At 43.4% G+C, this 23,399-nt stretch overlaps 1 protein-coding gene across 1 annotated transcript in view; it reads left to right on the forward strand.

Annotated features, from left to right (window-relative positions):
- The window catches only part of LOC139766191 (pre-rRNA 2'-O-ribose RNA methyltransferase FTSJ3-like), a 295,857-nt gene that overhangs the window by 1,013 nt on the left and 271,445 nt on the right, over nt 1–23,399 (forward strand). The window lies entirely within an intron of this gene.

Consider the following 23,399-nt stretch of genomic DNA (forward strand, 5'->3'; position numbering starts at 1 on the left):
AGCGATGAAGAATGTGTGGAAGGAGAGAATGTTATCTCAGAGAGCAAAAATAGGTATGTTTGAAGGAATAGAAGTTCCAGCAATGTTACATGGTTGTGAGGCATGGGCAATAGATAGGGTTGTACAGAGGAGGGTGGAAGTGTTGGAAATGAAATGTTTGAGGACAGTATGTGGTGTGAGGTGGTTTGATTGAGTAATGTAAGGGTAAGAGAGATTTGTGGAAATAAAAAGAGTATGGTTAAGAGAGTAGAAGAGGGTGTGTTGAAATGGTTTGGACACATGGAGAGAATGAGTGAGGATAGGTTGACAAAGAGGATATATGTGTCAGAGGTGGAGGGAAGAAGGAGAAGCCGTAGAGCAAATTGGAAGTGGAAGGATGGAGTGAAAAAGATTTAGAGCGATCAGGGCCTGAACGTACAGGAGGGTGAGAGGTGCGCAAAGAATAGAGTGAATTGGAATGATGTGGGATACTGGAGTTGATGTGCTTTCACTTGACTGAACCAGGGCATGTGAGGTGTCTTGGGTAAACCATGGAAAAGTTTTGTGGGGCCTGGATGTGGATAGGGGGCTGTCGTTTGGGTGCATTACACATGACAGCTAGAGACTGAGTGTGAACGAATGTGGCCTTTTTGTCTGTATTCGTGGCACTACCTTGCTGGAGCAGGGGATAGCAATGCTGTTTTCCTGTGGGGCGGGGTAGCAACAGGGATGGATGAAGGCAAGTGATTATGAATATGTGTATGAGTATGTATGTGATGTCTGTGTATGTATATGCTGTTATGTATTTGTGTGTATGTAGGAGTTTATGTATATATATATATATATATATATATTTTTTTTTTTTTTGCCGCTGTCTCCCGCGTTTGCGAGGTAGCGCAAGGAAAACAGACGAAAGAAATGGCCTAACCCACCCCCATGCACATGTATATACATACGTCCACACACGCAAATATACACACCTACACAGCTTTCCATGGTTTACCCCAGACGCTTCACATGCCCTGATTCAATCCACTGACAGCACGTCAACCCCGGTATACCACATCGCTCCAATTCACTCTATTCCTTGCCCTCCTTTCACCCTCCTGCATGTTCAGGCCCCGATCACACAAAATCTTTTTCACTCCATCTTTCCACCTCCAATTTGGTCTCCCTCTTCTCCTCGTTCCCTCCACCTCCGACACATATATCCTCTTGGTCAATCTTTCCTCACTCATTCTCTCCATGTGCCCAAACCATTTCAAAACACCCTCTTCTGCTCTCTCAACCACGCTCTTTTTATTTCCGCACATCTCTCTTACCCTTACGTTACTTACTCGATCAAACCACCTCACACCACACATTGTCCTCAAACATCTCATTTCCAGCACATCCATCCTCCTGCGCACAACTCTATCCATAGCCCACGCCTCGCAACCATACAACATTGTTGGAACCACTATTCCTTCAAACATAGCCATTTTTGCTTTCCGAGATAATGTTCTCGACTTCCACACATTCTTCAAGGCTCCCAGAATTTTCGCCCCCTCCCCCACCCTATGATCCACTTCCGCTTCCATGGCTCCATCCGCTGCCAGATCCACTCCCAGATATCTAAAACACTTCATTTCCTCCAGTTTTTCTCCATTCAAACTCACCTCCCAATTGACTTGACCTTCAACCCTACTGTACCTAATAACCTTGCTCTTATTCACATTTACTCTTAACTTTCTTCTTTCACACACTTTACCAAACTCAGTCACCAGCTTCTGCAGTTTCTCACATGAATCAGCCACCAGCGCTGTATCATCAGCGAACAACAACTGACTGACTGTAGCATTTATGGATCTGGAGAAGGCATATGATAGAGTTGATAGGGATGCTCTGTGGAAGGTATTAAGAATATATGGTGTGGGAGGCAAGTTGTTAGAAGCAGTGAAAAGTTTTTATCGAGGATGTAAGGCATGTGTACGTGTAGGAAGAGAGGAAAGTGATTGGTTCTCAGTGAATGTAGGTTTGCGGCAGGGGTGTGTGATGTCTCCATGGTTGTTTAATTTGTTTATGGATGGGGTTGTTAGGGAGGTGAGTGCAAGAGTTTTGGAAAGAGGGGCAAGTATGAAGTCTGTTGGGGATGAGAGAGCTTGGGAAGTGAGTCAGTTGTTGTTCGCTGATGATACAGCGCTGGTGGCTGATTCATGTGAGAAACTGCAGAAGCTGGTGACTGAGTTTGGTAAAGTGTGTGAAAGAAGAAAGTTAAGAGTAAATGTGAATAAGAGCAAGGTTATTAGGTACAGTAGGGTTGAGGGTCAAGTCAATTGGGAGGTGAGTTTGAATGGAGAAAAACTGGAGGAAGTGAAGTGTTTTAGATATCTGGGAGTGGATCTGGCAGCGGATGGAAACATGGAAGCGGAAGTGGATCATAGGGTGGGGGAGGGGGCGAAAATTCTGGGAGCCTTGAAGAATGTGTGGAAGTCGAGAACATTGTCTCGGAAAGCAAAAATGGATATGTTTGAAGGAATAGTGGTTCCAACAATGTTGTATGGTTGCAAGGCGTGGACTATGGATAGAGTTGTGCGCAGGAGGATGGATGTGCTGGAAATGAGATGTTTGAGGACAATGTGTGGTGTGAGGTGGTTTGATCGAGTAAGTAACGTAAGGGTAAGAGAGATGTGTGGAAATAAAAAGAGCGTGGTTGAGAGAGCAGAAGAGGGTGTTTTGAAATGGTTTGGTCACATGGAGAGAATGAGTGAGGAAAGATTGACCAAGAGGATATATGTGTCGGAGGTGGAGGGAACGAGGAGAAGAGGGAGACCAAATTGGAGGTGGAAAGATGGAGCGAAAAAGATTTTGTGTGATCGGGGCCTGAACATGCAGGAGGGTGAAAGGAGGGCAAGGAATAGAGTGAATTGGAGCGATGTGGTATACCGGGGTTGACGTGCTGTCAGTGGATTGAATCAAGGCATGTGAAGCGTCTGGGGTAAACCATGGAAAGCTGTGTAGGTATGTATATTTGCGTGTGTGGACGTATGTATATACATGTGTATGGGGGTGGGTTGGGCCATTTCTTTCATCTGTTTCCTTGCGCTACCTCGCAAACGCGGGAGACAGCGACAAAGCAAAAAAAAAAGAAAGATCAAGAGAGGCAAGTGTTTTGGGAGCAGCTGAATGAGTGTGTTAGTGGTTTTGATGCACGAGACCGGGTTATAGTGATGGGTGATTTGAATGCAAAGGTGAGTAATGTGGCAGTTGAGGGAATAATTGGTATACATGGGGTGTTCAGTGTTGTAAATGGAAATGGTGAAGAGCTTGTAGATTTATGTGCTGAAAAAGGACTGATGATTGGGAATACCTGGTTTAAAAAGCGAGATATACATAAGTATACTTATATAAGTAGGAGAGATGGCCAGAGAGCGTTATTGGATTACGTGTTAATTGACAGGCGTGCGAAAGAGAGACTTGTGGATGTTAATGTGCTGAGAGGTGCAACTGGAGGGATGTCTGATCATTATCTTGTGGAGGCTAAGGTGAAGATTTGTATGGGTTTTCAGAAAAGAAGAGTGAATGTTGGGGTGAAGAGGGTGGTGAGAGTAAGTGAGCTTGAGAAGGAGACCTGTGTGAGGAAGTACCAGGAGAGACTGAGTACAGAATGGAAAAAGGTGAGAACAATGGAAGCAAGGAGAGTGGGGGAGGAATGGGATGTATTTAGGGAATCAGTGATGGATTGCGCAAAAGATGCTTGTTGCATGAGAAGAGTGGGAGGTGGGTTGATTAGAAAGGGTAGTGAGTGGTGGGATGAAGAAGTAAGAGTATTAGTGAAAGAGAAGAGAGAGGCATTTGGACTATTTTTGCAGGGAAAAAATGCAATTGAGTGGGAGATGTATAAAAGAAAGAGACAGGAGGTCAAGAGAAAGGTGCAAGAGGTGAAAAAAAGGGCAAATGAGAGTTGGGGTGAGAGAGTATCATTAAATTTTAGGGAGAATAAAAAGATGTTCTGGAAGGAGGTAAATAAAGTGCGTAAGACAAGGGAGCAAATGGGAACTTCAGTGAAGGGCGCAAATGGGGAGGTGATAACAAGTAGTGGTGATGTGAGAAGGAGATGGAGTGAGTATTTTGAAGGTTTGTTGAATGTGTTTGATGATAGAGTGGCAGATATAGGGTGTTTTGGTCGAGGTGGTGTGCAAAGTGAGAGGGTTAGGGAAAATGATTTGGTAAACAGAGAAGAGGTAGTGAAAGCTTTGCGGAAGATGAAAGCCAGCAAGGCAGCAGGTTTGGATAGTATTGCAGTGGAATTTATTAAAAAAGGGGGTGACTGTATTGTTGACTGGTTGGTAAGGTTATTCAATGTATGTATTACTCATGGTGAGGTGCCTGAGGATTGGCGGAATGCGTGCATAGTGCCATTGTACAAAGGCAAAGGGGATAAGAGTGAGTGCTCAAATTACAGAGGTATAAGTTTGTTGAGTATTCCTGGTAAATTATATGGGAGGGTATTGATTGAGAGGGTGAAGGCATGTACAGAGCATCAGATTGGGGAAGAGCAGTGTGGTTTCAGAAGTGGTAGAGGATGTGTGGATCAGGTGTTTGCTTTGAAGAATGTATGTGAGAAATACTTAGAAAAGCAAATGGATTTGTATGTAGCATTTATGGATCTGGAGAAGGCATATGATAGAGTTGATAGAGATGCTCTGTGGAAGGTATTAAGAATATATGGTGTAGGAGGAAAGTTGTTAGAAGCAGTGAAAAGTTTTTATCGAGGATGTAAGGCATGTGTATGTCTAGGAAGAGAGGAAAGTGATTGGTTCTCAGTGAATGTAGGTTTGCGGCAGGGGTGTGTGATGTCTCCATGGTTGTTTAATTTGTTTATGGATGGGGTTGTTAGGGAGGTAAATGGAAGAGTTTTGGAAAGAGGGGCAAGTATGAAGTCTGTTGGGGATGAGAGAGCTTGGGAAGTGAGTCAGTTGTTCGCTGATGATACAGCGCTGGTGGCTGATTCATGTGAGAAACTGCAGAAGCTGGTGACTGAGTTTGGTAAAGTGTGTGGAAGAAGAAAGTTAAGAGTAAATGTGAATAAGAGCAAGGTTATTAGGTACAGTAGGGTTGAGGGTCAAGTCAATTGGGAGGTGAGTTTGAATGGAGAAAAACTGGAGGAAGTGAAGTGTTTTAGATATCTGGGAGTGGATCTGGCAGCGGATGGAACCATGGAAGCGGAAGTGGATCATAGGGTGGGGGAGGGGGCGAAAATTCTGGGGGCCTTGAAGAATGTGTGGAAGTCGAGAACATTATCTCGGAAAGCAAAAATGGGTATGTTTGAAGGAATAGTGGTTCCAACAATGTTGTATGGTTGCGAGGCGTGGGCTATGGATAGAGTTGTGCGCAGGAGGATGGATGTGCTGGAAATGAGATGTTTGAGGACAATGTGTGGTGTGAGGTGGTTTGATCGAGTGAGTAACGTAAGGGTAAGAGAGATGTGTGGAAATAAAAAGAGCGTGGTTGAGAGAGCAGAAGAGGGTGTTTTGAAGTGGTTTGGGCACATGGAGAGGATGAGTGAGGAAAGATTGACCAAGAGGATATATGTGTCGGAGGTGGAGGGAGCAAGGCGAGGAAAGATTGACCAAGAGGATATATGTGTCGGAGGTGGAGGGAGCAAGGAGAAGAGGGAGACCAAATTGGAGGTGGAAAGATGGAGTGAAAAAGATTTTGTGTGATCGGGGCCTGAACATGCAGGAGGGTGAAAGGAGGGCAAGGAATAGAGTGAATTGGAGCGATGTGGTATACCGGGATTGACGTGCTGTCAGTGGATTGAATCAAGGCATGTGAAGCGTCTGGGGTAAACCATGGAAAGCTGTGTAGGTATGAATATTTGCGTGTGTGGACGTATGTATATACATGTGTATGGGGGGGATTGGGCCATTTCTTTCGTCTGTTTCCTTGCGCTACCTCGCAAACGCGGGAGACAGCGACAAAGTATAAAAAAAAAAAAAAAAAAAAATATATATGTATATGTACATATGTACATATGTACATATGTTGACTGGTTGGTAAGGTTATTTAATGTATGTATGACTCATGGTGAGGTGCCTGAGGATTGGCGGAATGCGTGCATAGTGCCATTGTACAAAGGCAAAGGGGATAAGAGTGAGTGCTCAAATTACAGAGGTATAAGTTTGTTGAGTATTCCTGGTAAATTATATGGGAGGATATTGATTGAGAGGGTGAAGGCACGTACAGAGCATCAGATTGGGGAAGAGCAGTGTGGTTTCAGAAGTGGTTGAGGATGTGTGGATCAGGTGTTTGCTTTGAAGAATGTATGTGAGAAATACTTAGAAAAGCAAATGGATTTGTATGTAGCATTTATGGATCTGGAGAAGGCATATGATAGAGTTGATAGAGATGCTCTGTGGAAGGTATTAAGAATATATGGTGTGGGAGGCAAGATGTTAGAAGCAGTGAAAAGTTTTTATCGAGGATGTAAGGCATGTGTACGTGTAGGAAGAGAGGAAAGTGATTGGTTCTTAGTGAATGTAGGTTTGCGGCAGGGGTGTGTGATGTCTCCATGGTTGTTTAATTTGTTTATGGATGGGGTTGTTAGGGAGGTGAATGCAAGAGTTTTGGAAAGAGGGGCAAGTATGAAGTCTGTTGGGGATGAGAGAGCTTGGGAAGTGAGTCAGTTGTTGTTCGCTTATGATACAGCGCTGGTGGCTGATTCATGTGAGAAACTGCAGAAGCTGGTGACTGAGTTTGGTAAAGTGTGTGAAAGAAGAAAGTTAAGAGTAAATGTGAATAAGAGCAAGGTTATTAGGTACAGTAGGGTTGAGGGTCAAGTCAATTGGGAGGTGAGTTTGAATGGAGAAAAACTGTAGGAAGTGAAGTGTTTTAGATATCTGGGAGTGGATCTGGCAGCGGATGGAACCATGGAAGCGGAAGTGGATCATAGGGGTGGGGGAGGGGGCGAAAATTCTGGGAGCCTTGAAGAATGTGTGGAAGTCGAGAACATTATCTCGGAAAGCAAAAATGGGTATGTTTGAAGGAATAGTGGTTCCAACAATGTTGTATGGTTGCGAGGTTTGGGCTATGGATAGAGTTGTGCGCAGGAGGATAGATGTGCTGGAAATGAGATGTTTGAGGACAATGTGTGGTGTGAGGTGGTTTGATCGAGTAAGTGACGTAAGGGTAAGAGAGATGTGTGGAAATAAAAAGATTGTGGTTGAGAGAGCAGAAGAGGGTGTTTTGAAATGGTTCAGGCACATGGAGAGAATGAGTGAGGAAAGATTGACCAAGAGAATATATGTGTTGGAGGTGGAGGGAACGAGGAGAAGAGGGAGACCAAATTGGAGGTGGAAAGATGGAGTGAAAAAGATTTTGTGTGATCGGGGCCTGAACATGCAGGAGGGTGAGAGGAGGGCAAGGAATAGAGTGAATTGGAGCGATGTATACCGGGGTTGACGTGCTGTCAGTGGATTGAATCAGGGCATGTGAAGCGTCTGGGTAAACCATGGAAAGCTGTGTAGGTATGTGTATTTGCGTGTGTGGACGTATGTATATACATGTGTATGGGGGTGGGTTGGGCCATTTCTTTCGTCTGTTTCCTTGCGCTACCTCGCAAACGTGGGAGACAGCGACAAAGCAAAAAAAAAAAAAAAAAAAAAAAGATGTACATCCCTGGGGATAGGGGAGAAAGAATACTTCCCAAGTATTCCCTGCATGTCATAGAAGGCAACTAAAAGGGAAGCGAGCAGGGGGCTGGAAATCCTCCTCTCTTGTTTTAGTTTTCCTAAAGAGGGAACAGAGGAGGGGGCCAAGTGAGGATATTCTCTCAAAGGCTCAGTCCTCTATTCTTAACGCTACCTAGCTAACGTGGGAAATTGCGAATAGCATGAAAAAAAAAGTGTGCATATGTGTGGATGGGCCATTTCTTCATCTGTTTCCTGATGCTACCTCACTGATGCGGGAAACTGTGATTATGTATGATATAAAGATAGTAATGTAGAAGATTGACCAGCAAATTTAACTTTACACATGGCAGGTGTGCACATTATTTGATAATGTTTATCCTAGGGGAAGTGTTACCAGACTTTGCCAGCTTAAGTTCACTCTGCAAGTGAGAATTCATCTTCTGCTAGGTTATATCTTCAGAGTAAAATCTCACTGAAGAACTTCTCACTCCAAAGGAGTCCATCTGTTCCCTGCTATTGATGGTAGTACAGGTTGAACCTCTTTATTCTGGCAGCCTTAGGACCTGGCCGTTGCCAGAGCACAGAAAATGCTGGAATACAGAAAGTGACCTCGAAGAGAACCCCCATGTAAACTTTTTCTGACATCTGGTCTTGCCTGCACATTCCACATACATATTGCTGTGTTATCAAAGGTAGAACAAAGTTTGAAATATGAAAAATAATACATCTATTAAATCTTTCAAACAAGGTTTTTATTGTTACATCAATTTACATCAGAAGCATCCCCAGACTTAGTTTACCGCTGCCACTAACTTTGCAGATTCAACCACAAACTTTGTCGCATCTTTGTGATGAGTAGTTAATGTAATGAATGACCATAGTTTGGTAGTTGGCTTTGGTTGACATGTTGTTATTGTTGTTTTATTGTTATTGTCAAGGCAGCTGGCTCCCACTGCATCAGTCCCAACCAGGCAGCTGGCTCATACTCTTTCTCCCTCTGTACAAATTGCTGTTGATTGTTTAGTGGAGAAATGTAGTTTTTAACGATTCTCTTAATATGATCTCACAGCTTCCCTGTCAGTGCTACACTTTTCTCCGCTCACATTGTGTGTTGGAATTCCATGTCTCCACTTAAACTTGTGGAATTATCATTGCATATATTCACTTTCATGGTCTAGCTTTAGTACTCTATGAAAAGCTTTGGCCAGCTTGATAAGCATCTCCCCAGAAATGCTTACACCTTCATTATGTCAGAACTTAAAACACTTTACAAGTGCACTGTTTAACTCTGTACTCAAGGCACCTTTCAAAGATTCCTGAAACTTTAAACTTTTCTGGCTTTCATTTTCAGCAAAAACTTGATATAAGAAATTAACAGGACTGTTGATTAGCTTTGCTGGAGTGTAAACATATTTTGGCACTTTAGCACTGCTAACAGCACAGCCTTGGTGGCAGATTTAAAACATGCTTGACCACAGAGTGCCTGATTAGAGGTATAACCTGTATTGCTGAGAAGCTGCAGGAACCCTTGGAGAAAGGGTTCTCGGGGTTAAAAAGTTTGATGATACTCTTAGGGATAGGGGAGTAAGAGTTCTACTGTCATATCTCCTGCATGTTACATGAGTTAACTATCACAGTTGAGAGTTGGGATTTGGAAACCCTCCTCTTGTGTATTATGAGTTTCTGAGAACAGGAACAGAAGGACCCAAGTAGGGATTTGTTCTCAGAGACTCAGGCTGGGGGCTTTTAATATGCATGGTTGTAACCAAGATGGAAAGGAAGGGAAGTATAGGTGCTATGTTGGATGAGAGAAACCTTGATGTTCTGGCTCTGAGTGAAACAAATTGATGGATGTTGGGTAGAATGGTTCAGGAGTGTTGAAGAGGTAAAGTCTCACTTTAGTGAGAAGACAAAGGCAAATTTAGGAGTGGCAGTCACAGTGAAGAATGAGTTTAAAGACTGCATTGAAGAGTTCAGAGAAATGAGTTCCGGACTTGATGTTGGAGAGAATGAAAATCGACCACAGGAGGTAGGCGATTGCAATTCTTAGAGATTATTTGCCTGGTAGTGAGAAGGGTGAAAAAGAAAGGAGTGAATTTTGAAGGGCATTAAGTGAGTCCTTTGGCCATTTTCATGCAAGGGACCAATTTTGCTGCTGGGAGATTGACTGCTTGGGTGGGGATGTGGCACTTGAGTATATGATAAGGGTATGAGGTCTCTGGTGTTTATGAAAGCGGGGTAAAGATTGTTGTGTCCTGAAAAACGTATTTGTGAAATGGAATATCAGATTAAGAATTAGTACCATACTTAAGTATCATTCATACATATTCGTCATTTCCCGCATCAGCAAGGTAGCGTTCAGAACAAAGGACTGAGCCTTAGAGGAAATATCCTCACTTGGCCCCCTTCTCTGTTCCTTCTTTGGGAAAATTAAAAACGGAAGGGGAGGATTTCCAGCTCCCGCTCCCTGCCCTTTTAGTCACCTTTTACGACACACAGGGAATACGTGGTAAGTATTCTTTCTCCCTTATCCACAGGGACATCAGTAAGTATGTACCTATACATCTCAATGTATACATATATATACACACACAGACATACATATATACACATGTACATAATTCATACTGTCTGCCTTTATTCATTTCCATCGCCGCCCCGCCAAACATGAAATAACAACCCCCTCCCATTGCATGTGCACGAGGTAGCGCTAGGAAAAGACAACAAAAGCCACATTCGTTCACACTCAGTCTTTAGCTGTCATGTAATAATGCACCGAAACCACAGCTCCCTTTCCACATCCAGGCCCCACAGAACTTTCCATGGTTTATCCCAGACGCTTCACATGCCCTGGTTCAATCCACTGACAGCACCTTGACCCTGGTATACCACATCGTTCCAATTCACTCTATTCCTTGCACGCCTTTCCCCCTCCTGCATGTTCAGGCCCCGATCACTCAAAATCTTTTTCACTCCATCTTTCCACCTCCAATTTGGTCTCCCACTTCCCCTCATTCCCTCTGCCTCTGACACATATATCCTCTTGGTCAATCTTTCCTCACTCATTCTCTCCATGTGACCAAATCATTTCAAAACACCCTCTTCTGCTCTCTCATCCACACTTTTTATTACCGCACATCTCTCTTACCCTGTTATTACTTACTCGATCAAACCACCTCACACCACATATTGTCCTCAAACATCTCATTTCCAGCACATCCACCCTTCTCCGCACAACTCTATGTACAGAACTTGCCTCGCAACCATATAACATTTTTGGAACCACCATTCCTTCAAACATACCCATTTTTGCTTTCCAAGATAATATTCTCGACTTCCACACATTCTTCAATGCCCCCAGAATTTTCGCCCCCTGCCCCACCCTATGATTCACTTCCACTTCCATGGTTCCATCTGCTGCCAAATCCACTCCCAGATATCTAAAACATTTCACTTCCTCCAGTTTTTCTCCATTCAAACTTACCTCCCAATTTACTTGTCCCTCAACCCTACTGTACTTAATAACCTTGCTCTTATTCACATTTACTCTCAGCTCTCTTCTTTCACGCACTTTATCAAACTCAGTCACCAGCTTCTGCAGTTTCTCACATGAATCAGTCACCAGCGCTGTATCATCGGCGAACAACAACTGACTCACTTCCCAATCTCTCTCATCCACAACAGACTTCATACTTGCCCCTTTTTCCAAAACTCTTGCATTCACCTCCCTAACAACCCCATCCATAAACAAATTAAACAACCATGGAGACATCACACACCCCTGCCGCAAACCTACATTCACTGAGAACCAATCACTTTCCTCTCTTCCTACACATACACATGCCTTACATCCTTAATAAAAACTTTTCACTGCTTCTACAACTTCCTTCCCACACCATATATTCTTAATACCTTCCACAGAGCATCTCTGTCAACTCTTATCATATGCCTTGTCCAGATCCATAAATGCTACATACAAATCCATTTGCTTTTCTAAGTATTTTTCACATACATTTTGCAAAGCAAACACCTGGTCCACACATTCTCTACCACTTCTGAAACCACACTGCTTTTTCCCCAATCTGATGCTCTATACATGCCTTCACCCTCTCAATCAATACCCTCCCATATAATTTCCCAGAAATACTCAACAAACTTTTTTTTTTTTTTTTTTTTTTTTTTTTTTTTTTTTTTTTTTTACTTTGTCGCTGTCTACCGCGTTTGCGAGGTAGCGCAAGGAAACAGACGAAAGAAATGGCCCAACCCACCCCCATACACATGTATATACATACGTCCACACACGCAAATATACATACCTACACAGCTTTCCATGGTTTACCCCAGACGCTTCACATGCCTTGATTCAATCCACTGACAGCACGTCAACCCCGGTATACCACATCGCTCCAATTCACTCTATTCCTTGCCCTCCTTTCACCCTCCTGCATGTTCAGGCCCCGATCACACAAAATCTTTTTCACTCCATCTTTCCACCTCCAATTTGGTCTCCCTCTTTTCCTTGCTCCCTCCACCTCCGACACATATATCCTCTTGGTCAATCTTTCCTCACTCATCCTCTCCATGTGCCCAAACCACTTCAAAACACCCTCTTCTGCTCTCTCAACCACGTTTTTTTTATTTCCACGCATCTCTCTTACCCTTACGTTACTCACTCGATCAAACCACCTCACACCACACATTGTCCTCAAACATCTCATTTCCAGCACATCCATCCTCCTGCGCACAACTCTATCCATAGCCCACGCCTCGCAACCATACAACATTGTTGGAACCACTATTCCTTCAAACATACCCATTTTTGCTTTCCAAGATAATGTTCTCGACTTCCACACATTCTTCAAGGCCCCCAGAATTTTCGCCCCCTCCCCCACCGTATGATCCACTTCTGCTTCCATGGTTCCATCCGCTGCCAGATCCACTCCCAGATATCTAAAACACTTCACTTCCTCCAGTTTTTCTCCATTCAAACTTACCTCCCAATTGACTTGACCCTCAACCCTACTGTACCTAATAACCTTGCTCTTATTCACATTTACCCTTAACTTTCTTCTTCCACACACTTTACCAAACTCAGTCACCAGCTTCTGCAGTTTCTCACATGAATCAGCCACCAGCGCTGTATCATAAGCGAACAACAACTGACTCACTTCCCAAGCTCTCTCATCCCCAACAGACTTCATACTTGCCCCTCTTTCCAAAACTCTTGCATTTACCTCCCTAACAACCCCATCCATAAACAAATTAAACAACCATGGAGACATCACACACCCCTGCCGCAAACCTACATTCACTGAGAACCAATCACTTTCCTCTCTTCCTACACGTACACATGCCTTACATCCTTAATAAAATCTTTTCACTGCTTCTAACAACTTTCCTCCTACACCATATATTCTTAATACCTTCCACAGAGCATCTCTATCAACTCTATCATATGCCTTCTCCAGATCCATAAATGCTACATACAAATCCATTTGCTTTTCTAAGTATTTCTCACATACATTCTTCAAAGCAAACACCTGATCCACACATCCTCTACCACTTCTGAAACCACACTTCTCTTCCCCAATCTGATGCTCTGTACATGCCTTCACCCTCTCAATCAATACCCTCCCATATAATTTACCAGGAATACTCAACAAACTTAAACCTCTGTAATTTGAGCACTCACTCTTATCCCCTTTGCCTTTGTACAATGGCACTATGCACGCATTCCGCCAATCCTCAGGCACCTCACCGTGAGTCATACATACATTAAATAACCTTACCAACCAGTCAACAATACAGTCACCCCCTTTTTTAATAAATTCCACTGCAATACCATCCAAACCTGCTGCCTTGCCGGCTTTCATCTTCCGCAAAGCTTTCACTACCTCTTCTCTGTTTACCAAATCATTTTCCCTAACCCTCTCACTTTGCACACCACCTCGACCAAAACACCCTATATCTGCCACTCTATCATCAAACACATTCAACAAACCTTCAAAATACTCACTCCATCTCCTTCTCACATCACCACTACTTGTTATCACCTCCCCATTTGCGCCCTTCACTGAAGTTCCCATTTGCTCCCTTGTCTTACGCACTTTATTTACCTCCTTCCAGAACATCTTTTTATTCTCCCTAAAATTTAATGATACTCTCTCACCCCAACTCTCATTTGCCCTTTTTTTCACCTCTTGCACCTTTCTCTTGACCTCCTGTCTCTTTCTTTTATACATCTCCCACTCAATTGCATTTTTTCCCTGCAAAAATCGTCCAAATGCCTCTCTCTTCTCTTTCACTAATACTCTTACTTCTTCATCCCACCACTCACTACCCTTTCTAATCAACCCACCTCCCACTCTTCTCATGCCACAAGCATCTTTTGCGCAATCCATCACTGATTCCCTAAATACATCCCATTCCTCCCCCACTCCCCTTGCTTCCATTGTTCTCACCTTTTTCCATTCTGTACTCAGTCTCTCCTGGTACTTCCTCACACAGGTCTCCTTCTCAAGCTCACTTACTCTCACCACCCTCTTCACCCCAACATTCACTCTTCTTTTCTGAAAACCCATACAAATCTTCACCTTAGCCTCCACAAGATAATGATCAGACATCCCTCCAGTTGCACCTCTCAGCACATTAACATCCAAAAGTCTCTCTTTCGCACGCCTGTCAATTAACACGTAATCCAATAACGCTCTCTGGCCATCTCTCCTACTTACATAAGTATACTTATGTATATCTCGCTTTTTAAACCAGGTATTCCCAATCATCAGTCCTTTTTCAGCACATAAATCTACAAGCTCTTCACCATTTCCATTTACAACACTGAACACCCCATGTATACCAATTTTTCCCTCAACTGCCACATTACTCACCTTTGCATTCAAATTACCCATCACTATAACCCGGTCTCATGCATCAAAACCACTAACACACTCATTCAGCTGCTCCCAAAACACTTGCCTCTCTTGATCTTTCTTCTCATGCCCAGGTGCATATGCACCAATAATCACCCACCTCTCTCCATCAACTTTCAGTTTTACCCATATTAATCGAGAATTTACTTTCTTGCACTCTATCACATACTCCCACAACTCCTGTTTCAGGAGTATTGCTACTCCTTCCCTTGCTCTTGTCCTCTCACTAACCCCTGACTTTACTCCCCAGACATTCCCAAACCACTCTTCCCCTTTACCCTTGAGCTTCGTTTCACTCAGAGCCAAAACATCCAGGTTCCTTTCCTCAAACATACTACCTATCTCTCCTTTTTTCACATCTTGGTTACATCCACACACATTTAGGCACCCCAATCTGAGCCTTCGAGGAGGATGAGCACTCCCCGCGTGACTCCTTCTTCTGTTTCCCATTTTAGAAAGTTAATACAAGGAGGGGAGGATTTCTGGCCCCCCGCTCCCGTCCCCTCTAGTCGCTTTACGACACGTGTGGAATATGTGGGAAGTATTCTTTCACCCCTATCCCCAGGGATAATATACATATATATATACATATACACATACACACACATACATATACATACGCACATATACACACACACACACATACTTATACCTCTGTAATTTGAGCACTCACTTTTATCCCCTTTCCCTTTGTTCAATGGCACTATGCAAGCATTCCGCCAATCCTCAGGCACCTCACCATGAGTCATACATACATTAAATAACCTTACCAACCAGTCAACAATACAGTCACCCCCTTTTTTAATAAATTCCACTGCAATACCATCCAAACCTGCTGCCTTGCCGGCTCTTATCTTCCGCAAAGCTTTTGCTACCTCTTCTCTGTTAACCAAATCATTCTCCCTAACCCTCTCACTTTGCACAACACCTTTAATAGAACACCCTATATCTGCCACTCTATCATCAAACACATTCAACAAACCTTCAAAATACTCACTCCATCTCCTTTTCACATCGCCACTACTTGTTATCACCTCCCCATTTGCGCCCTTCACTGAAGTTCCCATTTGCTCCCTTGTCTTACGCACTTTATTTACCTCCTTCCAAAATATCTTTTTATTCTCCCTAAAATTTAATGATACTCTCTCACCTCAACTCTCATTTGCCCTCTTTTTCACTTCTTGCACCTTTCTCTTGACCTCCTGCCTCTTTCTTTTATACATCTCCCACTCATTTGCATTATTTCCCTACAAAAATCGTCCAAATGCCTCTCTTTTCTCTTTCACTAATACTCTCACTTCTTCATCCCACCACTCACTACCCTTTCTAATCTGCCCACCTCCCACACTTCTCATGCCACAAGCATCTTTTGTGCAAGCCATCACTGCTTCCCTAAATACATCCCTTCCTCCCCATTCCTCCCCCACTCCCCTTACGTCCTTTGTTCTCACCTTTTTCCATTGTGCACTCAGTCTCTCCTGGTACTTCCTCACACAGGTCTCCTTCCCAAGCTCACGTACTCTCACCACTCTCTTCACCCCAACGTTCTCTCTTCTTTTCTGGAAACCTCTACAAATCTTCACCTTAGCCTCCACAAGATAATGATCAGACATTCCTCCAGTTGCACCTCTCAGCACATTAACATCCAAAGGTCTCTCTTTTTTGCGCCTATTAATTAACACGTAATCTAATAATGCTCTCTGGCCATCTCTCCTACTTACATACATAAACTTATGTATATCTCTCTTTTTAAACCAAGTATTCCCAATCACCAGTCCTTTTTCAGCACATAAACTGTTTCCATTTACAACACTGAACACCCCATGTTCACCAATTATTCCCTCAACTGCCACAATACTCACCTTTGCATTCAAATTACCCATCACTATAACCCAGTCTCGTGCATCAAAGCTACTAACACACTCACTCAACTGCTCCCAAAACACTTGCTCTCATGTTTCTTCTAATGCCCAGGTGCATATGATCCAATTATCACCCATCTCTCTCCATCCACTTTCATTTTTACCCATATCAATCTAGAGTTTACTTTCTGACACTCTATCACATACTCTCACCACTCCTGTTTCAAGAGTAGTGCTACTCCTTTCCTTGCTCTTGTCCTCTCACTAATCCCTGACTTTACTCCCAAGACATTCCCAAACCACTCTTCCCCTTTACCCTTGAGCTTCGTTTCACTCAGAGCCAAAACATCCTGGTTCCTTTCCTCAAACATACTACCTATCTTCCTTTTTTCTCATCTTGGTTACATCCACACACATTTAGATACCCCAGTCTGAACCTTCGAGGAGGATGAGCACTCCCTGTGTGACTCCTTCTTCTGTTTTTCCGTTTAAAAAAAGTTAAAGTACAAGGAGGGGAGGGTTTCCAGCCCCTCGCTCCCGTCCTCTTTAGTCACCTTCTACAACACGTGAAAAATGCGTGGGAATCATTCTTTCTCCCCTATCCCCAGGGATATTATTGTTATTATTATTATTATTATTTATTTTTATTATTATACTTTGTCACTGTCTCCTGCGAGGAATGACACAACCCAACCATATACACATATATATACATGAACGTCCACATACGCAAATATACATACCTATACATCTCAGCGTATACATATATATATATTTTTTTTTTTTTGCTTTGTCGCTGTCTCCCGCATTTGCGAGGTAGCGCAAAGAAACAGACGAAAGAAATGGCCCAACCCACCCCCATAAACATGTATATACATGCGTCCACACACGCAAATGTACATACCTACACAGCTTTCCATGGTTCACCCCAGACGCTTCACATGCCCTGATTCAATCCACTGACAGCACGTCAACCCCGGTGTACCACATCGATCCAATTCACTCTATTCCTTGCCCTCCTTTCACCCTCCTGCATGTTCAGGCCCCGATCACACAAAATCTTTTTCACTCCATCTTTCCACCTCCAATTTGGTCTCCCACTTCTCCTCGTTCCCTCCATCTCCGACACATATATCCTCTTGGTCAATCTTTCCTCACTCATTTTCTCCATGTGCCCATACCATTTCAAAACACCCTCTTCTGCTCTCTCAACCACGCTCTTTTTATTTCCACACATCTCTCCTACCCTTACGTTACTTACTCGATCAAACCACCTCACACCACACATCGTCCTCAAACATCTCATTTCCAGCACATCCATCCTCCTGCGCACAACTCTATCCATAGTCCACGCCTCGCAACCATACAACATTGTTGGAACCACTGTTCCTTCAAACATACCCATTTTTGCTTTCGGAGATAATGTTCTCGACTTCCACACATTCTTCAAGGCTCCCAGGATTTTCGCCCCCTCCTCCATCCTATGATCTACTTCCGCTTCCATGGTTCCATCCGCTGCCAAATCCACTCCCAGATATCTAAAACACTTTACTTCCTCCAGTTTTTCTCCATTCAAACTTACCTCCCAATAGACTTGACCCTCAACCCTACTGTACCTAATTACCTTGCTCTTATTCACATTTACTCTTAACTTTCTTCTTTCACACACTTTACCAAACTCAGTCACCAGCTTCTGCAGTTTCTCACATGAATCAGCCACCAGCGCTGTATCATCAGCGAACAACACCTGACTCACTTCCCAAGCTCTCTCATCCCCAACAGACTTCATACCTGCCCCTCTTTCCAAAACTCTTGCATTTACCTCCCTAACAACCCCATCCATAAACAAATTAAAAACAACCATGAAGACATCACACACCCCTGCCGCAAACCTACATTCACTGAGAACCAATCACTTTCCTCTCTTCCTACACGTACACATGCCTTACATCCTCGATAAAAACTTTTCACTGCTTCTAACAACTTTCCTCCCACACCATATATTCTTAATACCTTCCACAGAGCATCTCTATCAACTCTATCATATGCCTTCTCCAGATCCATAAATGCTACATACAAATCCATTTGCTTTTCTAAGTATTTCTCACATACATTCTTCAAAGCAAACACCTGATCCACACATCCTCTACCACTTCTGAAACCACACTGCTCTTCCCCAATCTGATGCTCTGTACATGCCTTCACCCTCTCAATCAATACCCTCCCATATAATTTACCAGGAATACTCAACAAACTTATACCTCTGTAATTTGAGCACTCACTCTTATCCCCTTTGCCTTTGTACAATGGCACTATGCACGCATTCAACCAATCCTCAGGCACCTCACCATGAGACATTATTTTATTTTTTTTTTTTATTATACTTTGTCGCTGTCTCCAACCTGTCAATAATACAGTCACCCCCTTTTTTAATAAATTCCACTGCAATACCATCCAAACTTGCTGTCTTGCCGGCTTTCATCTTCCACAAAGCTTTTACTACCTCTTCTTTGTTTACCAAATCATTTTCCCTAACCCTCTCACTTTGCACACCACCTCGACCAAAACGCCCTATATCTGCCACTCTATCATCAAACACATTCAACAAACCTTCAAAATACTCACTCCATCTCCTTCTCACATCACCACTACTTGTTATCACCTCCCCATTTGTGCCCTTCACTGAAGTTCCCATTTGCTCCCTTGTCTTACGCACTTTATTTACCTCCTTCCAGAACATCTTTTTATTCTCCCTAAGATTTAATGATACTCTCTCACCCCAACTTTCATTTGCCCTCTTTTTCACCTCTTGCACCTTTCTCTTGACCTCCTGTCTCTTTATTTTATACTTCTCCCACTCAATTTCATTTTTTCCCTGCAAAAATCGTCCAAATGCCTCTCTCTTCTCTTTCACTAATAATCTTACTTCTTCATCCCACCACTCACTACCCTTTCTAATCAACCCACCTCCCACTCTTCTCATGCCACAAGCATCTTTTGTGCAATCCATCACTGATTCCCTAAATACATCCCGTTTCTCCCCCACTCCCCATACTTCCATTGTTCTCACCTTTTTCCATTCTGTACTCAGTCTCTCCTGGTACTTCCTCACACAAGTCTCCTTCCCAAGCTCACTTACTCTCACCACCCTCTTCACCCCAACATTCACTCTTCATTTCTGAAAACCCATACAAATCTTCACCTTAGCCTCCACAAGATAATGATCAGACATCCCTCCAGTTGCACCTCTCAGCACATTAACATCCAAAAGTCTCTCTCTCGCGCGCCTATCAATTAACACGTAATCCGATAACGCTCTCTGGCCATCTCTCCTCCTTACATACATATACTTATGTATATCTCGCTTTTTAAACCAGGTATTCCCAATCACCAGTCCTTTTTCAGCACATAAATCTACAAGCTCTTCACCATTTCCATTTACAACACTGAACACCCCATGTATACCAATTATTCCCTCAACTGCCACATTACTCACCTTTGCATTCAAATCACCCATCACTATAACCCGGTCTCGTGCATCAAAACCACTAACACACTCATTCAGCTGCTCCCAAAACACTTGTCTCTCATGATCTTTCTTCTCATGCCCAGGTGCATATGCACCAATAATCACCCATCTCTCTCCATCAACTTTCAGTTTTACCCATATTAATCGAGAATTTACTTTCATACGTTCTATCACATACTCCCACAACTCCTGCTTCAGGAGTAGTGCTACTCCTTCCCTTGCTCTTGTGCTCTCACTAACCCCTGACTTTACTCCCAAGACATTCCCAAACCACTCTTCCCCTTTACCCTTGAGCTTCGTTTCACTCAGAGCCAAAACATCCAGGTTCCTTTCCTCAAACATACTACGTATCTCTCCTTTTTTCACATCTTGGTTACATCCACACACATTTAGACACCCCAGTCTGAGCCTTCGAGGAGGATGAGCACTCCCCGCCTGACTCCTTCTTCTGTTTCCCATTTTAGAAAGTTAAAAAATACAAGGAGGGTAGGATTTCTGGCCCCCCGCTCCTGTCCCCTCTAGTCGCCTTCTACGACACGCGAGGAATGCGTGGGAAGTATTCTTTCACCCCTATCCCCAGGGATAATATACATATATATATATATATTTTTTTTTTTTTTTTTTTTTTATACTTTGTCGCTGTCTCCCGCGTTTGCGAGGTAGCGCAAGGAAACAGACGAAAGAAATGGCCCAACCCCCCCCATACACATGTACATACACACGTCCACACACGCAAATATACATACCTACACAGCTTGCCTTGGTTTACCCCGGACGCTTCACATGCCTTGATTCAATCCACTGACAGCACGTCAACCCCTGTATACCACATCGCTCCAATTCACTCTATTCCTTGCCCTCCTTTCACCCTCCTGCATGTTCAGGCCCCGATCACACAAAATCTTTTTCACTCCATCTTTCCACCTCCAATTTGGTCTCCCTCTTCTCCTCGTTCCCTCCACCTCCGACACATATATCCTCTTGGTCAATCTTTCCTCACTCATTCTCTCCATGTGCCCAAACCATTTCAAAACACCCTCTTCTGCTCTCTCAACCACGCTCTTTTTATTTCCACACATCTCTCTTACCCTTACGTTACTTACTCGATCAAACCACCTCACACCACACATTGTCCTCAAACATCTCATTTCCAGCACATCCATCCTCCTGCGCACAACTCTATCCATAGCCCACGCCTCGCAACCATACAACATTGTTGGAACTACTATTCCTTCAAACATACCCATTTTTGCTTTCCGGGATAATGTTCTCGACTTCCACACATTTTTCAAGGCTCCCAAAATTTTCGCCCCCTTCCCCACCCTATGATCCACTTCCGCTTCCATGGTTCCATCCGCTGACAGATCCACTCCCAGATATCTAAAACACTTCACTTCCTCCAGTTTTTCTCCATTCAAACTCACCTCCCAATTGACTTGACCCTCAACCCTACTGTACCTAATAACCTTGCTCTTATTCACATTTACTCTTAACTTTCTTCTTCCACACACTTTACCAAACTCCGTCACCAGCTTCTGCAGTTTCTCACATGAATCAGCCACCAGCGCTGTATCATCAGCGAACAACAACTGACTCACTTCCCAAGCTCTCTCATCCCCAACAGACTTAATACTTGCCCCTCTTTCCAAGACTCTTGCATTTACCTCCCTAACAACCCCATCCATAAACAAATTAAACAACCATGGAGACATCACACACCCCTGCCGCAAACCTACATTCACTGAGAACCAATCACTTTCCTCTCTTCCTACACGTACACATGCCTTACATCCTCGATAAAAACTTTTCACTGCTTCTAACAACTTGCCTCCCACACCATATATTCTTAATACCTTCCACAGAGCATCTCTATCAACTCTATCATATGCCTTCTCCAGATCCATAAATGCTACATACAAATTCATTTGCTTTTCTAAGTATTTCTCACATACATTCTTCAAAGCAAACACCTGATCCACACATCCTCTACCACTTCTGAAACCACACTGCTCTTCCCCAATCTGCTGCTCTGTACATGCCTTCACACTCTCAATCAATACCCTCCCATATAATTTACCAGGAATACTCAACAAACTTATACCTCTGTAATTTGAGCACTCACTCTTATCCCCTTTGCCTTTGTACAATGGCACTATGCACGCATTCCGCCAATCCTCAGGCACCTCACCATGAGTCATACATGCATTAAATAACCTTACCAACCAGTCAACAATACAGTCACCCCCTTTTTTAATAAATTCCACTGCAATACCATCCAAACCTGCTGCCTTGCCGGCTTTCATCTTCCGCAAAGCTTTTACTACCTCTTCTCTGTTTACCAAATCATTTTCCCTAACCCTCTCACTTTGCACACCACCTCGACCCAAACACCCTATATCTGCCACTCTGTCATCAGACACATTCAACAAACCTTCAAAATACTCATTCCATCTCCTTCTCACATCACCACTACTTGTTATCACCTCCCCATTTACGCCCTTCACTGAAGTTCCCATTTGCTCCCTTGTCTTACGCACTTTATTTACCTCCTTCCAGAATATCTTTTTATTCTCCCTAAAATTTACCGATAGTCTCTCACCCCAACTCTCATTTGCCCTTTTTTTCACCTCTTGCACCTTTCTCTTGACCTCCTGTCTCTTTCTTTTATACTTCTCCCACTCAATTGCATTTTTTCCCTGCAAAAATCGTCCAAATGCCTCTCTCTTCTCTTTCACTAATACTCTTACTTCTTCATCCCACCACTCACTACCCTTTCTAAACAGCCCACCTCCCACTCTTCTCATGCCACAAGCATCTTTTGCGCAATCCATCACTGATTCCCTAAATACATCCCATTCCTCCCCCACTCCCCTTACTTCCATTGTTCTCACCTTTTTCCATTCTGTACACAGTCTCTCCTGATACTTGTATTAACTTTCTGAAATGGGAAACAGAAGAAGGAGTCACGCGGGGAGTGCTCATCCTCCTCGAAGGCTCAGAGTGGGGTGCCTAAATGTGTGTGGATGTAACCAAGATGTGAAAAAAGGAGAGATAGGTAGTATGTTTGAGGAAAGGAACCTGGATGTTTTGGCTCTGAGTGAAACGAAGCTCAAGGGTAAAGGGGAAGAGTGGTTTGGAAATGTCTGGGGAGTGAAGTCAGGGGTTAGTGAGAGGACAAGAGCAAGGGAAGGAGTAGCAATACTCCTGAAACAGGAGTTGTGGGAGTATGTGATAGAATGTAAGAAAGTAAATTCTCGATTAATATGGGTAAAATTGAAAGTTGATGGAGAGAGGTGGGTGATTATTGGTGCATATGCACCTGGGCATGAGAAGAAAGATCATGAGAGGCAAGTGTTTTGGGAGCAGCTAAATGAGTGTGTTAGCGGTTTTGATGCACGAGACTGGGTTATAGTGATGGGTGATTTGA

This window comes from Panulirus ornatus, chromosome 57 (assembly GCF_036320965.1).
Source record: "Panulirus ornatus isolate Po-2019 chromosome 57, ASM3632096v1, whole genome shotgun sequence".
Classification (NCBI taxonomy): domain Eukaryota; kingdom Metazoa; phylum Arthropoda; class Malacostraca; order Decapoda; family Palinuridae; genus Panulirus; species Panulirus ornatus.